General features: G+C 37.8%; 1 pseudogene; it reads left to right on the top strand.

Annotated features, from left to right (window-relative positions):
- Positions 1-18,619, top strand: part of LOC112390939 (brain acid soluble protein 1-like) — a 62,298-nt pseudogene extending 43,679 nt beyond the window's left edge.
- The last annotated feature ends 262 nt before the right edge of the window (positions 18,620-18,881 follow it).

Raw genomic sequence — 18,881 nt, 5'->3', positions numbered from 1 at the left:
GTTCCTAATGGCATGTAGAATGGTGAAGCCTTTCTAGAAGGTTTTCAATTTACTTTGCCCAGATTCACCAGAGGAATCACAATCTATGGCCGCTATAGTGTTATGACATGTTATTTCTTAAATAATATTACTTGAAAGTCAATATGATTCCTTGATCCATGGGCTGCAGAATGGATGTTGTGTTAGCAGGCATGAAAACAACATCAATCTCACTTTACTTCTCCATCAGAGGTCTTGGATGACCAGGTGCATGAGCAGTAATATTCTGAAAGAAATATATATATTTTTCTGAGCAGTAGGTCTCAACAGTGGGCTTAAAATATTCAGTAAACCATATCATAAACAGATGTGCTGTCATCCAGGCTTTGTTTTTCCATTTATAGAGCACAGGTGGAGTAGATTTAGCATGATTCTTAAGAGCTCTAGGATTTTTCCAATGGTAAATGAGCTTTGGCTTCAACTTCAAGTCACCAGCTGTGTTTGTCCCTAACAAGAGATTCAGCCCATCCTTGAAACTTTGAAGCCAGGAATTGACTTGTCCTCTCTATCTATGAGATTCATAGATGGAGTCTCCTTCCAATGTCAGATGGTTTCATCTACATTGAAAAATCTGTTGGTTTCTAACTAATTACCTTAGTTAGATCTTCTGGATAACTTGCTGCAGCTTCTACATCAGCATTTGCTGTTTCACTTTGCACATTTATATTTTGGGAATGGCTTCTTTCCTTAAACCTCATGAGCCAAGCTCTGCTAGCTTCAGACTTTTCTTCTGCAGCTTCCTCCCCTCTCTCAACCTTCATAGAATTGGAGAGAGTTAGGGCCTTGCTCTGGATTAAATTTTGGTTTAAAGGAATGTTGTGGCTATTGGATCTTCTATCCAGATCACTAAAACTTTCTCCGTGTCAGCAATAGGACTGTTTTGCTTTCTTATCATTTGTGTGTTCACTGGAGTAGCACTTTTAACTTCCTTCAAGAATGTTTCCTTTGTACTCACAACTTAGCTAACTGGTGCAAGAGACCTGGCTTTCAGCGTATCTTGGCTTTCGACATGCCTTCCTCACTAAGCTTAGTCATTTCTAGCTTTTGATTTAAAGTGAGAGACGTGTGACTCTTCTTTTCACTTGTACACTTAGAGGCCACTGTAAGGCTATTAACTGGTCTAATTTAAGTATTGTTGTATCTCAGGGAATAGGGAGGACCAGAGAAAGGGAGAGAGATGGGGGGAATAGCCTGTTGGTGGATCAGTCAGAACTTACACAATATTTCTTAATTAAATTCACCGTCTTATATGGGCATGGTTTGTGGTGCCCTAGAACAATTGCAACAGTAACATCAAAGTTCACTGATCACAGATCATCATAACACATAGAATAATAATGAAAAAGGTTGAAATATTGTGAGAATTACCAAAATATGACACAGAGATGAGAAGTGAGCAAAAGCTTTTGGCAAAACAGTGCCAATAGACTTGCTCAACACAGGGTTGCCACAAACATTTAATTTGAAAAAACAGAGCAATATCTGTAAAGAATGATAAAATGAGGTCTGCCTGTATTTTATCTGTGTTTTATAAATTCAGTATCATGTCTCCATATAGATATGCCCAACCTCAACTCATACCTAGCACCTAGAATAGTGCCGTAAACACAGGTTATGATAATGCTTATTAATAGTTTTGAATGACCCTCTGAACAGGATAAAACTTCTGACTTCTATCCAATCTGTATGGACTGATTTGGAAGATGGATTTTGGGATGTGAAATATAAAGAAATAGGAAAAATAACACCAATGGATTGGTAAGGTGATCTGGTACTTTTGAATGCAGAGTTTAGTATATTAACAAATGACAATATTGCCTGTGAATTGCTAAAATAACTCCTCATATGTTGCCTGCTGAATGGCAGCAAACTGTAGTACAGCACTGCTAATGGTGTGGGGTGTGAGAGATGATAGGTCCTGGAGGATGGAGCCTGCCCAAGCTTCATTGTGTAGAGGGCCGGTTGCCTCAGGAAAGTATTATTTTAGCATGGTAGATACTTCATGGAAGTTATAATAATTTTATCTTCCATAGCATTCCTGTAAGAAAGTTGATAAAATACATACACACACTCATAAATGTGTGTGTATAATTTTTCGCTAGACAGCCTTTACCTATAGATGTGTTGAAATTTTAGATATTAGAATGACCATAGAAAATAGGAGATCATAAAATATGAGAGTGAAATGATCACAATAAATATTGAATATTTGTATTGTCTCTGATAATAAATAAGGTACTGTTTCTCCTTGAAATGCGGTCAGTCATATAAAAGGTTAACATGGTCAGTGGTGTTTAATACAGATTAGTGGTGTGTTGAGTTATGAGAACAACAAAGGTCTGACTTTGCCATTTGTACAGTAGGTCCAATGATGGATATTCAGAATACCTTATATCTCATCATTCTGTAACACCACTATCACTTTTATCATAAAAGAATTATGTTACTCCATACATGAAAAATGCATTCTTGAACCACTGTGAATTAGTTTTTAATGTACTGTGACCTTGGATTGCCCTGGGATATTAATGCTAAATGATTACTTCTGAATGCTTTTTGAATAGCTGCATAGTACAATTAAATATGCAATACATCATGGATGACATCGTTAAATGCCTCTTCTGATCAAGGAACCCAAAGAAGTCTTTGGAATGATGGTAATCCTGCACTGCTGAGGATGGGAGAGAAAAGAATCTCTTGTTAGTACTGAAATAAGTACAGGCAGAAGTAGATGATAACCTTTTCTTGGGGTTAGTCAATGGGAAATACATTTTTGATTAAGAACCATAAAGGAAGATGATTTTTGATCACTGCCAAAGTACTGTCCCATTATATCTGCCAAATGCTCAAGGTGAATAATTGTCATTAGTCTTTCTGAGTGACAAGTTGACAAACAGTAGGTATGGATATTTGTATGGGCATGCGTGTATGCATGTGTTTGTAAAGGTATAGATAAAAGAACAAAGAATTTTGTTTATATTCTAGCCCTTTTTCGAGAATGGGCTTATATCGAATTACAATTTGTCTCAATGTAGAACCTCATAAATCTTACGCTTAATCAAATCTCTTTTCATCCAATTATTGGGCCTGGGGCAACAATGCCAGATGAAAGTGTGGTGTAGAAGAGCCAAGATGCAGTAAATGATCTTTGACCTATTGGTCAGTGGTTTAAATCCAAGCTTGTTGAGAGGTGGCTGAAAGTGATTTGTTGTCCTGCTGGCTGCGAGCTGGTGGCCAGAACCTAGTTGTTAGCTGACTCTACAGTCTACAGAAAAGCCCTGAATTCAGTCCTCCCCACCCAGCCCCCAACAGAACTGGGCTTACCTGTCTAGCAGATGATCTTTATCTTGAGGGGATATAGAGTTAATCAGTGAAAAGGCTGCTTCAAAATGGCCCACCGCTAATGCTGTTTGGTGAGTGATTTGTGGATTTCAATCTCTGAGCTAGCAATAAGGGGAACTTACAACTAACGAGGAACTCAATTTTTCTTGAACTGGAGCTATTTTAAAAAGAAAGCATTAAAAAGGATTTTGGTTCCGTTTCATGAAAATGAGCTGCAATTGTGCAAGTCAGTCCAACTTCAGAACTCAGCCCTAAGTGCACCAAACTTACCAGGTCCAGCCTCGCCATGACCTCATGCAAGACCTACTAGAGGCATTGAATCAATACTGAAATGCTCCAGTGAGTCTCTCCCAGAGATGCCCTGAGCATTACAAACTCAGTGAGCCCAGAGATGGAAGCCACATTTCCCAACCCCTCACTCCCTGCCCCTGCAACTGTGGGCCTTGCTAGCTAGGAAAATGTGACCTTGTATTTTAAATGTTAGTATTTTGGGGTAATAGCACCAGCTTAGATGTACCAATCCTTCTTTTCTAAAATGATACTGATGTAAATTAAATGTAAACATATTAGTGCTCACATCTCAACTGATTGACTTCTTGGGTAAGCCTTTTAGGACATTGCTCTGAGTACACGTGCATACCTGCCATTCTAGCGTTCAGTATTCTGCTGCTGTTTATTCATAGGGATTTGCATTTTATAATTATTTATTTGTTTTTATATTTATCATGTGTTTCTCCAGTAGGCTGACACTTCCAGGAGGCAAGGACTTTGTTTTGTGTGTTTTTAGGTACACTGCATCTAGCAAGTGCCTGCTACATAATGGGTACTCAATAAACAGCTGTGGGATAAATGAATGAATGAGCACACTTGTTAGGAACATATTTACATGCCTGTGTGAATGGAGGAGGGCGTCTAGGAAGAGGAAAAGTGTGGGAGAGTAATTTTATAACTAATCAAGTTGTGGGCATGGAACTTAATTACAAAAGAGACAATATAGATGCAAAAAATTCAGAGCTCTTCAGTGAGGCAGAGTGGAATCAGAAAAGCTTTGGTGCTTCCTTGCTGGCTTTGCAGTTCACTAACTATGAGCTAATTTTCTTCTTAAATGTGTTTGAGAAGCTTTATTTCTTTCATATTTCAGAGTAGGAAACAGGCTCTATGTCAGTTCAGATTCTCACAATTTCCCACCTGGGTTTATGGCAAGAGTTTTCTAACTAACTTCTCTGATCCAAAATCTTCCAGCCCCATCTCAGACCCCTCCTTCCTGGAGCTGACAAGGAAATCTTTCTAAAATGCAAATCTGATCATGCCATGCTGCAGCTTGAAAGCTTTCAATTGCATCAGATTGCCTTTAGGATAAAATCCAAACTTTTAGTGTGGCTTATAAGGCCTTTCTTGATCTTACCCTTCTCTGTTCCTCCACTCTCATATCTCATACCTTCTGTCCAAACATGGCAGCTCTTCCAAGCCTAGCTGCCCCACTGCTCTGTGCTTTTGCAAATGATAGTTCCTTACTTCCCTTTGTCTAATTAACTCCTTTCCTTCCTTCAACATTGATTCAGGTTTCGCTTCATCCAGGAAGTGTGTCCTGATACCACTCCTCTACTCTCCCAAGGCCAGGTCCCCCCAGACATCTTTCTCTCATGCTCCATTACTCTGTGGTAGCCCAGAGCACCCAGATAAGTCTATTGTGATTGAGTGACTCTTGTCTGAGCTTTCACCAGCTGTTGAGCACCTTCAGGTACTCTTTTCTTCCATCTCTGATTCTCTGGTACTCATGGAACCTATGCATAATAGATGCTTAATGAGTGTGTGTTGAGGGAATTAGGGGCTCATTCACTGCCTGGTGGCACTTTGGTTGGCTGTTGATGACAGACTTTGAAGTGTGTAGGGACTGAGGGTCAAGTGTAAGGGAGAGAATGAGGGAATGATTGTTGGTCTGCTGAGGTTAGCTGATTAGTTAGTGTTCGGGTCTTTGTTTTACTCAGTGTTAAATCTAAAGCAAAGCCAGGCAAAATAAAACAAAAAGCCACTGGAAGAAAAGGTGAACATTTTTTGGCTGGGCTGATGATAATGTGACCTAGAAATAAATGATCTCTTCCTCCTTTGAAATCCCATATTTCTCTTACAGACCTGACTTTATATTGTGGTTACGTATGCTCTCAGTTTGTTGTAGCAGTCAGCTTACATTAAGTTATACTGTGTAACAAACAACTTCAACATCTATCTGGCTTACAACAACAAAGGTTGACAATGTGCTGTGTTACATTTCTATCATGATTTGTCATGGCTCTGCTCCTTGTCAGGACCCAGGCTAGTGGAGAAAAAGCCCCATTTCTGTCTGGGATATTATTGGGCTCATGGCAGAGGAAAAAGGGAAATCATGGCAAAGTACACATCTGACTTTTTAAACAATTGAAATATAATTGACATATAACATTACATTAGTTTTAGGCAAACAACATAATGATTTGATATATGTATAATATTATGAAATGATCACTACAATTAGTCTAATTAATAACCATCACCACATATAAAAAATACAAATTTTTTTCTTGTGATGAGAACTTTTAAGATTTTCTCTGTTAGTAACTTTCAAATATACAATACAGTCTGATTATCTACAGTCATCATGTTATACATTACATCACCAGGGCTTATTTATTTTTTAACTGGAATTTTGTACTTTTTACCACCCTCTCCACCCCCTGCCTCTGAAAACCACCAATTTGTTCACTGTATCAATTTGTTTGTTGTTAGATTCCACATATAAGTGAGATCACATCTGGCTTGAATTCTTCTGCCTGGAAACACTGCCTCTGCCTATATTTCCTTAGCTAAAGCAAATCCTAAGTGGAGATGTATTATACTCCCATGGGAGGGAGGGTCACTAAAAATTATGAATAGTAATGCAGTTTATCACACTCTCCCACTGGAGTGTAGACTCTTGGAGGGCAGGAGTTTTTGTGTTCTCTGCCTTACAAGCCTCAAATGTTGCCAAAGCACATTACTTGTTTTTTTGAAATAAAGAGCAGAGGTGGTATGCTTCAGAAATAATGAAAATTTATTTGGAATACCACTCTCTTTTATCAGCAATTATATTTCACTTTGTGTGATACTAATTACTTAAAAGCCCTTATTATTTTTTCCATTAAATATTTAATGAGTAACATTAATTTGAATATGTTAATCTGTTGCTTGCAACAGTATTCTACATCATTGACAGAGGTATGTCCCATTTCCCCAACTAGTCTTGACCAATTGCTTGACACTAGTTCGCCATTATTTCCTCCATAGCAAATTCCATAGCTTGTACTTAAGACCCTCTGTGATCTGGCACCAAGCAACAACATTTCTAGCTTTACTCCTGGCTACTTGTGCTGCTCCCCACTTACAGTTACAATGAGTTGCTCCCTTTCCCTTTGTGTGTTCTGTGCTTTCCCACCTTAGTGTCTTTGCTCTGATGGTTCACTCTGCCTGGAATGACTTTGTCCCATCAGCATATGTTCAATTCTTTCTCAGTCCTCACAATGAAGATTAAGTACTACTTCTCTCACAAAGTCTTCCCGGATCACCTAGGGAATGCAATCAACACCCACACGTCATGCCCTTTATATTTTTCTTTTGGAAATTAATTTGCTTTATCTTGTCAAGGAGGTTAGGACACAGGCTTTGTATAATTAGAACAGAATTTGAGGGTCTACCACTGAACCTCTTCTCAAAACTTGGCTGAATTTCTTATCCCCTGAGTCTTAACTACTTCATTGTAAATAGAGAATAGGAATAATAACATAACATATTGGAAAAGTTATGTGAAGTGATCTATCACCATCTCTGACATATAGGAAGTACTCAGTAAATGAAGTCATTACCTAATATAGTTATGTATTCACTGGATAGGATTTCTCTGCTTCACCTTTTTAGTTCCCTTGGTGACATCGCACAGAGTAGGTACAATGTAGATATTTGTTGAGTGAATGAATAAATGAATGAATGTGAAATGATGCTAGAAAAATGACCATGAGGCTCACCTTTCAGTGAAATCAATGTTGCTAGACTGAGTGTTCATTCTTTTCCCTGTGGCTGAGTTTGCCTAGATTTTTAATAACTTACGTCCAGTGGTAGCTGGCCCATATCCAGTGGTAGGGTGGGGCGAGAGATGGAAACTGTTACAAAAACACTTAGAAGGTGTCCCCTGGTGGGGGATCAAAGAAAGTGGAATGAATATTCTCCCAGCGTATTTGCAATAGGAAATTACTGTCCAGTGAACCCAGATACAACTGTTTTTTGTGTCATCCCAATAGTTGATTAGAAGTGTCTTATTTTTTCTTCCTCTCGTTATGGCAGACTGAATAAATAGTTATATCAAAAACTCGGTCAAGAATTTACATTGTAAATCCTTGATGTACTGCAAACATTTATTGAATGGTAAGTGGCAACTCTAGAGCAATCATTTACCAGGTCAACAGAATGCTGTTTGGAAAAATCACAAGCTATATATTTTGGAAATCTTGTGATACATTAGTGTTTTCAAAGAAATGCAATTTCTCTTCTATAAGGCATAAATAATGTCACAGCTCATTTTAGAGCACTATATTCATTTAACTCTCCCAAAAGGGACTCTTTTAAATCAAGCTAAATATCACTCCTTTCTTAAATTGACAATGCTGTCAGAGTTTTGGATCATTGTCCCCCAGAAAGACAACTACAGGAACTGCTTAAGTGGCAACAGAGGAGGCGTCTAGGTCATGATTAAACTGGAAGCCTCAACTCAAAGCCAGAGTGGAGCTCAGCCACTGGGTTAGTTCTCAATATGGAGGTAACTTGATCTTTGGACACACTTTTTAGTAAATCAGACTCTTTCCCTGTGTTTTAATTTTCTTTTATCAGTGTAACAAATTACCATAAACTTAGTGTTAAAACAACACTAATTTATTCTCCTATCATTCTAGAGATCAGAAGTCTGAAATGAGTCTTACAGGGCTAAAATCAAGGTGTCAGCAGGCTTGGTCCTTCTCAAGGCTCCAAGGCTTCCACTTTGAGAGACTGTTAACATTCCTTGGCTTGTGACATCTCTCTAATCTCTGCTCCTGTGGTCACATCGTCTTCTCTTCTACTGTGGTCAAAACTTCCTCAACCTCCCTCTTATAAAGGCATTGTGATTACATTTAGGGTCCACCCTGATAATCCAGGATATCTCCCTACTGCAAAACCCTTACATTTAATCACATCTGCCAAGTCCCTCCCTTTGCCATATAAGGTGGCATTCCCAGGTTCTGGGAACTAGGACACCAACATCTTTGAAGTACCATTATTCAGCCTACCACACGTTGCCTTTCAAAAGGTTTTCTGTATCCAGACTATAAAGTTGACTTTTTGAAAACAAAGAATAAAGTACTGGCTTTCCCAGAAGGGAAAAATAAGGTGTTTCAAAAGGCTATAGATTGGGGAATATTCTGATTTTTCCTCTAAAGTGTGACTCGTGGTTTGGCTACCACAGCACAGTTTGTTCCTGTCATTGTGTGAGTTTGGATTTGTTTCTACATTGACATTCAAGGGGCACAAATCCATTGATGTGATGTTGAGCTATGAGAACCATCACAGGACTCATTTCATCTGGCACAAAACAGATCTGCTGGCACTTAATAGTCTAATCAGGTATTTATATAGTCCCTCCCCCATACCACCTATGGTCACGGTGTAATCCCAGGAGACTAGGATCACACTGCAAACCTAGTAAATTACTTTTCAAAGTGGAATTGATTCTTAATCTGCTTGAAATAAGATGTGGAAAAATTCATCTCCACCTTCTTCAATTATTGTATCTTTCCTTATAACTGTGGGTAGAAAATAGTTTAAACCTTAATTCTGATGGTTCTTAATTTTATGAGTTTCATTAAAACCCCTGAGAGGCATTTAATATAATGGAGTTCAATGCTGATATTCAAATGCATTTCTTCTGAAATAGATTTTTACCTTTTATTATAGAGATTGAGCTCCCATTTTGAACACATATGTTCTCAGTGCTCATGCTAATTTCATTGCTTATCTTTAAAACTGGCATATCATTGTTATTGTTATTATTATTAATTATTGTGTATTGACCAAGTTGAATGCCTCATTCTCAAGGGATTGCTGTCAGAGTTATATAATACAAGAACAATGGCTAAATGTTGTTCATTTTAAATGTGAAATTATAAATCAATTACAGTGGTGGCTAAAACCCCTTCATGACATGCCACAATTTACTTCCAATGACATTTAAACCTATCTCACATGCTGAACAATCTGTAATAAATTATGATTTTTTTTTTTTTTTTGCTTCTGAAATGAAGCTGTAATTATGACAGTTGAATTCTTGTTCTGGGAAATAAGGTGGCATTTAATTCCTTGAGAACAAATGACACTCACAAAAGAACAGTTAATTATTCTCAGCTGCAAAGGAAAGGAGGAGGGGAGAGAAAAATTATGAAAAAGAACATGGTAGCACTTTATGTGAAGTATCTATTAAGTAATCCTTAACTAAGGCTGAACTACATTTGAACTTCTGGGCTGCCCCTGAGCCCAGGTAACACTTTTTGTTATTTCAGTTCTCAATAAAATCCAAACAGGAGGAATTAGCAACTTGAAACTTCCTCTATTCCTTGCACATGATAATATAAATGTTCTCACAATCAGCCTTGGTTCCAAGAATGCAGACCTACATTCTAACGCAGTTAAATCAGACCCAGTGGGTAGCATGGTATTAGTTTTCAATTACAGCCTTCCTAATTCAGGGCTTTAACTGCTGTAGTTATTCAATCCATATTGCAAATAAAGGGAAAGGAAAGCATTGCACCTCCAGAATTTGTTGTGTTGTTGTTTGTTTCTAGTTTAAACAGCAACTGTGCTTCCATTGGCTTTTCTCTGCTGGCCCTTTCCTGTTCATTCTGGCAAGAAGCCCCAGTGCAATTGAATATGCCAGCAAACAGGAGGCCACTCTTCCTTGCTAGTTCTGACACCATCAGCTGCGATGTTAGCAGCCTGCTATTAGAGATGCCTCTTTCTTTGACTTCCCTTTCTTCCTTGGGAGGAATAGATACTCTAGAGAAGGGCCCTGCTGAGTGGAATTCCCCATTTTGACTGCAATTAGGGATTGTGACTTGATTGATTTGGGGGCTCTCTGAAATGTAGCAGGATCAACACAGTTGCACACAAAACAAAGCATAATCCACTGGGTTAAATTAATGTTAAATCAGAGATGATTGGATTAATTGCTATTACATTTTATCTTCTGTGCACATGTGCTCTTGGCAGGCTTTCAGAGCCTTTTTAAAATTAGCTTAGAACTGGATGGAAATGGTACAGGTGCAAATGATTTGTGCACTGGGTCTTTCAAGTACACAGTGGGCTCATAAGAAGGTGCATTTTTTTCCAAATCATATTTTGGATGTGATTTACAGAAATCTGCACTTGGCATCACAATACAGAAGGTATAGATGTGTTAAATGGCAAAAGGACCCTGTTGGCTAGAATATAACTTGGAAAATGGATCTCCTTCATACTGTGGCCTTGGCACTATACCTCTGTTCAGTTTTCTTCCCTTACATGCTTTTCTGCCCTCGTGAGAGTCTGTAGGGTTCTGGAGACCAATGTAACAGAGCATTTAGTATGGCATCTGATACCCCGGAATGTATTCTTCAAAACCTACATCTCTTCAACAAATTTTAAGGGTGAAAAGTTGATACAATGGTTGTTAACAGGATGAATCTGTTTAACAGAAAAAGTGTGGAATGATCAGTTCAGGGGCATAAGGCAAAGATAATCAAAGGCTGGTATCTTTTATGTACCCTTTTGCCCATCAGCCAGTGGCTCAGGGTCACTGCCAGGCTGATGGTCTAGAAACCTGCTAAGCCACTGGGAGGAAAGTTTACGTTTTTGTACTTTAGGAAATGGGGTGCATCAACAGCTCCTTTTTAAGACCATTGTGTGCACAGCACTATAAACAGGTACTGTGGAGGAGACAAAGACTTCATTCTGGGGCTGGTCATATTTTGGATCAATACAAATAAGTAGGTGAGAGCATGATTTCTTCTTTTTCTTGGCTCGTTTCACTCTGCCAGCAAGGTCAGGCTCCTGAGAGCAAGCAGCGAATATCACAGGCATTTTCCCGCCCTGGGAAGTCTCCCTTCTGTAGGCCCTTTGCCTCTCATGCGTTTGCTATTGTCTAGTTTCCCTGACCTAAGCATCTTGGCTATTTCTCTGGCCTTGCCTGGCTCATCCCTGCTGCAAGCCCTGTTCAGACAGGGGACCTTCTCCATGTGACCTGGTTTCTCAGACAGGTCTCTGCTTGACCCCTGTCTTTCAGCCTCCCTTGTTTCCCCTCATGGACACTTGTCCCCAGCCTCTATTCCACGCTGTGTCAGTTTCCCAAAGAAAGTGCATTTTGATCTATGCAAATATCCAAATGCAACAATAATTGGGAACTGAGCTCTCAAAATTATTTCAGTTTATTAAAAAATATATCTCACCTTTTTATATATTATTTTGAAAGGTAACATATTTGTGATTACGTTCACATGATGCCAACAGGTACAGTGAAAAGAAAGTTTCCTTCCAATTCCCCACTTCAGAGACAACCACTGTTATGGGGTTTTATTTTTCACCTGTTCTTCCAGAAACATTATATGCATATAAAACACACATACATGTATCCTCCACCTCAGTTTTACACACAAATGTAATGATAGCATACTCTGCACATGGTTCTATGTCTCTTGCTTGTTGTTTGCTTAAATCTATGTGGAAGATTGTCCCATATCAGTACCATTCTTTTTAAAGTGTCCACAGTGTTCCTGGATGTGTTATAATTTATTGAACCTGTCACCTACTGATGGGCATTTAAGCTGTTTTCAGTTTTCTGCTTTCATAATGTTTGAACCTAATTTTTAATATTCTTATGCATTATATCTGAGAATAAAATTCCTATAAATAAAAACTTAAAGATATTATTACAAAACTTCAACTGCATTTTATGTGAAGTTATCACACTTAAGAAAAGGGCACAGAAACATATGTGCCCCTCAGTAAATCATCACCAGTGGAAAGCCTGTGTAACCACAGTTGGGGTCAAGAAAGACAGTTTGCCATCACCTCAGATAGCCCCTTCCTAGTGCATTCCACTTCTTGCCTGTTTCCCTCCTCCACTTCTTTAATCTTAATACTATAATTTAGTTTTTCTTGCTTTTGAACTCTATATAGTTGATTTATAGAGCGCTATAGATAATGTTTGTGTCCCCCCAAAATTCATATGTTGAAACTTAATCCCCAAAGTGATGGTGTAGGAGGCAGGTCTTATGAGGGGTGATTAGGCCATGAGGGTGGAGCCACTGTGAACGGGATTAGTGCCCTTTTAAAAGAGGCAGACATCTCCTTCACCTCTTCTTCCATTTGAGGACACAGTGAGAAGACAGCCATCTGTGGACCAGGAAGAGGAGACTCAGACTCTGAATGCGCTAGCAACTAGCAACTTAATCTTGGACTTCCTGGCCTCCAGAACTGTGAGAAATAAATGTTTTTTGTTTAAGCCACTCAGTCTAGAGTATTCTGTTATAGTAGCCTAAACAGGCTAAGACACAAAGTGTGCAATTTTTGTGTCTTGCTTCTCTGCTCATTGTATTTGTGAGGGTCGTCCTTGTTGTTTCATGTAGCTGTAGATAGGTCATCTTTATTGGTGTGTATTATTCTGTTGAATGAATGCACCACAAATTATTTATCCATTCTGTTGGTGAACTTTGGGTTCTTTGCAAATTTGGCTAATTTGAATAGTGCTGCTATGCATACACTACTACTGGGTATATGATCTGGGAATGGGGTTGTTGGATGATGGGCTCTATTTAAGTTCAACTTTAGCATATAATGAGAAACTGTTTTCCAAATTTATATTCATAACAGCATGTATAAGAATTCCCATTGCTCTACATTCTTGCAAATACTCCATAACATCATTCTTTCTTTTAAACATTCTGATAATTGCATAGTGGCATATCACTGGGGTTTTAACTCATATTTTCTCGATTACTAATGAAGTTGAGTATGTTTCCTTACATAGATATTCTCTTTGTGAAGTGCCTGTTATGGTTTCTTGCCCATTTTTCTTTTGGACAGTAAGAGCTCTCAGAGTATTTTATATATTCTTGCCTGTTGTTGGTTTTATGGATATAAAGCAAACATTTTCTTCCAATCTATGGTTTGCCTTTTCACTTTCTTAATGTTATCTTTTGGTGAAAAATGTTCCTATTTTTAGTGTAGCCCAATTCAAAGACTTTCCCTTTATGGTGATTTTTCTTTCTTTGTGGCATGTGTGTTGCTTAAAAAATATTTCCTTAGTTCAATGTAATGAAGATATTCTCTTATATCCTAAAGTGTTACTGTTTGCCTTTATCTTCTGGGAATTGATATTTTGCTTGGCAGGAGGTACGAGTCAAGTTTCCTTTTTCCCACAAGGATATCCAACTGACTCAGCACCATTTACTTAAAAGGCTATCCTTTTACCTCTGATTGCATTGTTATGTTGTCATAAATCAAGTGACTGTATATTTATGGATCTATTTCTGGACTTTCTTTTTTATTCCATTGGTCTATTTGTCAAACTGTCACCAATATCATATTTCTTAATTATAGTAGCTTTATAATAAATCTTGCTATCTAGTGGAGCAACTTCTCTCATCTTGTCTATCTTGAAGAGAGTTTGCATATTTTTAGCTACTTGCATTTCCATATAATTTTAGAAATGGATTGTCAGTTTCCTCAGAAAAAAATGTTGGGGTTTTAAATATGATTTCTTTGACTCTATAGAAAATCCAATGGAGAACCAATATATTTGTAATACTGAGTCTTGTATTACTGGAATCCTATGCTCATGAATGAGATTGGTCCATAATTCTCCTTTCTTATAATGGTTTTATCAGGATTTGGCATCAAGATCATGCTAGTCTCATAAAAATGAGCTATTTTTATATTCTCTAAGGGGCTTGTATAGATTTGTAGTTATTTCTTCACCAATAAAACTTGGATCTGGAGTTTTCTTGGTAGGAAGATTTTTATTTACTGATTTAACAAATTTAATAATTATAGGACTATTCTTACTTTCTTATTTCTTTGAATTTTTTTAGGATTTGTGCATTTCACTATATATATTTAAATTATTTTTTAGGGCATTTTTAGTTTCATAACAAAATGTAGAGGAAGGTATAGATATTTTTGATATACCCCCTGCCTCCACACATGCATAGTCTTTTCCATTATCACTCACCAGAATGGTACATCTATTACCAAGGATGAACCTACATTGACGCATCATAATCATCCAAGTCTATAGTCTACTTTAAGGTTCACTTTTTGTATGCTCTGTATGGGTTTGGACAAATGTATAATGATATATATTCATTGTTATAGTATAGAGAGTATTTTCACTGCCCTAAAAATACGTTGTACTCTTCCTATTCATTCCTCCCCCAACCCTCACCCCTTGGCAACCACTGATCTTTTTAGTCTCTATAGTTTTACCTTTTCCAGAATGTCATATAGTTGGAATCATATGGTATGTAGTCTTTTCAGATTTGCCTCTTTCATTTAGTAATATGAATTTAAGTTTTCCTCATTTCCTTTCATGGCTGAACAGCTCATTTCTTTTCAGCACTGAATAATATTCCACTGTCTGGATGCACCACAGTTTATCCATTCACCTACCAAAGGACATCTTGGTTGCTTCCAAGTTTTGACAATTACGAATAAAGCTGCTATAAACATCCATGTGTAGGTTTTTTTGTGAGGACATAAGTTTCCCACTCCATTGGGTAAATACCAAAGAGCATGCCTGCTGGATTGTGTGGTAAGAGTATGTTTACTTTTGTAAGAAACTGCTAAACTGTCTTCCAAAGTGGCTGTACCATTTTGTGTTCCTACAAGCAACAAATGTGTGTTCCTCTTGCTCCAAATCCTTGCCAGTGTTTGGTGTTGTCAGTGTTTCAGATTTGGGTCATTCAAAAGATTTGTAGTAGTATTTCATTTTTGTCTTAATTTGCATTTCCCTGATGGCATATGATATGGAACATCTTTTCATATATTTATTTGCTATCTACATATCTTCTTTGGTGAGGTGTTTGTTAAGGCCTTTGGCCCATTTTTTAACCTGGTTGTTTTCTTATTGTTGAGTTTTAAGAGTTCTTTGTACATTTTCATTAACAAAATATTTGGTCAACCATCCTTTGTCAGTTCTATTTTTTGCAAATATTTTCTCCCAATCTTTGGCTTGTCTTCCAATTCTTTTGAATTGCCTTTTGCAGAGAAGAAGTTTTTAATTTTAGTAAAGCCCAGCATGTCAACTATTTCTTTCATGGATCATGCATTTGGTGTTACATCAAAAAAGGCATCACCATAGTCAAGGTCATCTAGGTTTTCTCTTATGCTATTTTCTAGGAGTTTCATAGTTTGCATTTTACATTTTGACCTATGATACATTTAGAGTTAAGTTTTGGAAAGAGAGGTCTGTGTTTAGATTCTTTTTTTCTTTGTTTGTTTTTCTGCATGTGAATCTCTGGTTGTTCCAGCACTATTTATTTCTTAAACAGATTATCTTTGCTCCATTGTATTATCTTTTCTCCTTAGTCAAAGATCAGTTGACTATATTTATGGGGGTGTATTTCTAGGCTCTCTATTCTGTTCCATTGATCTATTTATACATTATTTTTGTCAGTACCTCACTGTCTTCATTACTACAGCTTTATAAAGTCTTGAGGTTGGGTAGCATCAGTCTTCCAACTTTATTCTTCAATATCATGTTGGTTATTCTGCGTATTTTGCCTCTTCCCATAAACTTTAGAATCAGTTTGTCAATAACCATAAAATAACTAGCTGGGATTTTGAATGAGCTTGCCTTGAATCTGTAGATTAAGTTGTGAAGAACTGACATTTTGATACCATTGAGTTCTCCTATCAATGAACATGAAATATCTCTCCATTTACTTTGGTTCTTTGATTTTGTTCATTAGAGTTTTGTAGTTTTCCTTGTATAAATCTTGAACATATTTTGTTAGATTTATACCTAAGTATTTCATTTTTGGGGGTGCTGATGTAAAGGATATTATGTTTTTAATTTTAAATTCCACTTGTTCATTGTTGGTTTATAGGAAAGCAATTGACTTTTGTATATTAATGTTGTATCCTGCAACCTTGCTGTAATTGCTTATTAGTTGCAGAAAGTTTTTTTTGATTCTTTGAGATTTTCTACATAGACAATCATGTCATTTGTGAACAAAGACAGTTTTATGTCTTTCTTCCCAATCTGTGTACCTTTCATTTAATTTTCCTGTCTTGTTACATTAACAAGGATTGACAGTACCACTTTGAAAAGGACTGGTGAGCATTTTGTTATAGTTTCAACAATATCTTCTTAAGATCTTTTTCACAATATTGTCTTGTCATTTTTTAAAATATCTTCTGACATTCTCCATTTCTAACTTAAATTGATTATTTGTGGCTTTTCTCTTTTTTTCTTGATCTGTGTCTTGGAGAGGTCTCTCAAATGCATTGCTTCTTATAATGAAACAACTTTTGGTCTTGTCAATACTGTCTATTTTATGTATGTTTTCTATTATATCAGTTTCTATTCTTACCTTTCAGTTTCTTTTCTTTTATTTAGGTTTATTTCACTGTTCTATTGTTAACTTCATGAGACAGATGTTTAGCTTTTGATTTCATCTTTTCTTCTTTTGTAATGAATACCCTGCATTTCCCTCTGAGAATGGGCCTAGCTGCATTCCACAATATTTTGATTATCATAAGTTAGTCAAATAATAAGTATACTTATTAATTCATATATATATGGAGATTTTCTATTTTTTTTGTTAGTGATTTTAAGTTTAATAGATTTGTAGTTATAGAAAATATTTTGATCAGTAAAATCCTTTGAAATTTGTTGAGTTTCCTTGATGACTTAGCATATAGTCAATTTTTAACAATGCATAGTATGTGTGTGCAAAGAATGGGTATTCTGCAGTTGTTGGGTACTGTTTTCTACAAGTCAATTAGTTTAAGTCTATTAATTAGTTTAAGTCAATTAAGTCTATTAATCATGCTGTTCAGGTCTTCCAAATGTTTACTGATCTTTTCTCTACTTCTATCATTTACTGAGAAAATTGTGATTGTGTTTTCCACTATGATTATTGGCTTTTCTATTTCTCCTTGTAGTTCTATATTTTATTTCTATATTTTGAGATTGTGATATTAGGTAAACACAAATTAAGAAAGGATTAAAATGGTTGACCCTTTCTTATGTTTCCCTCTTTGTCTCTAGTTATGTGTTTCATCTATTTTGATACTAGTATAGTTTAATTAGCTTTTTTGTATTAAACAATCATTAGGATTGCAAGTGTGGGTGGCAGTAGTGTCTGTGGAGACCACGGCTGTGACAGCACTCCAACTCACTCCTAGCTCCAGTCTCCATCATAGAGCTGGGGAGAGAGCCTCCGCCAGTGACCCAGGGCAGCACAGGAATCCAGACCCGAACTCCAAGTTGGGAGACAAGCTGAGCAAGAAGAAGGGGTACAATGTGAATGATGAGAGGGCTAAGGACAAAGACAAGAAGGCCAAAGGAGCTGGGACAGAAGAGGGAGAAACCCCGAAGGACAATGAGACCCAGGGTGCTGCAGAGACCCCAGAGGTGAAGGAGGACAAGGAGGAGAAGCTGGAGAAGGATGCCTAGGATGCTGCCAACAAGCCTGAAGACAAGGAAGGTGAGAAAGACAAAGAGGCGGCCAAGGAAGACACTCTGAAGGCAGAGACGGAGCAGACGGAGGGAGCTGAGTGGAAGCCGGGGCCCCCAAAGGATGCTGAGCAGGAGCCGGCGGCTGCCTCCGGCCAGCTGCAGGTGGCAACGCCCCTAAAGCTTTGGAGACCTAGGCTGCGGAGCCCTTGGCCCCACCAAGGATGACAAGAGCAAGAAGGGAGAGGAACCCACAAAGCCTCAGGCTCCTGCAGCTCCTGCCGCGCAGGAGACAAAAAGTGACGGGGCCTCATCTTAAGACTCAAAACCCGGCAACACTGAGGCTGCCTCATCCTCCACGGAGACCCTGGCAGCCACGGAAGCACTCAGTTCCATGCCTAAGGCCAAGCCCCTGCAGCCCCCACAGACGAGGTCAAGCCTGCCGAGACCCCAGCAGCTAATTCCGATCAAACATTAGCAGTGAAAGAGTAAGAAGGACAACCAATGGAATGAAGAATACCGCTTAACAACAACCTGTCTCTCTGACTCCTTCTCTGTCTTTTTGTCTCTCTGTCTCTCTCCTATACTAACTTGTTTCAAATTGGAAACAATGGTATGTGTTGCCAAGAACAAGCATGTGGTCCTATCAAGGGAGGGAGGGTGTTGGGAGAATCCAAATAGTATTTTTGTGGGTAAATACCTAATATACTTTCAGTCAACTCTACCAATCAGTCCTGGATTTTAAAGATCAATG

The sequence above is a fragment of the Neophocaena asiaeorientalis genome, unplaced genomic scaffold, assembly GCF_003031525.2.
Source record: "Neophocaena asiaeorientalis asiaeorientalis breed wild unplaced genomic scaffold, Neophocaena_asiaeorientalis_V1.1 scaffold452, whole genome shotgun sequence".
In the NCBI taxonomy this organism is placed as follows: domain Eukaryota; kingdom Metazoa; phylum Chordata; class Mammalia; order Artiodactyla; family Phocoenidae; genus Neophocaena; species Neophocaena asiaeorientalis.
Note: the sequence above shows the minus strand (reverse complement) of the source record. Positions and strands in the feature narration are given on the sequence as shown.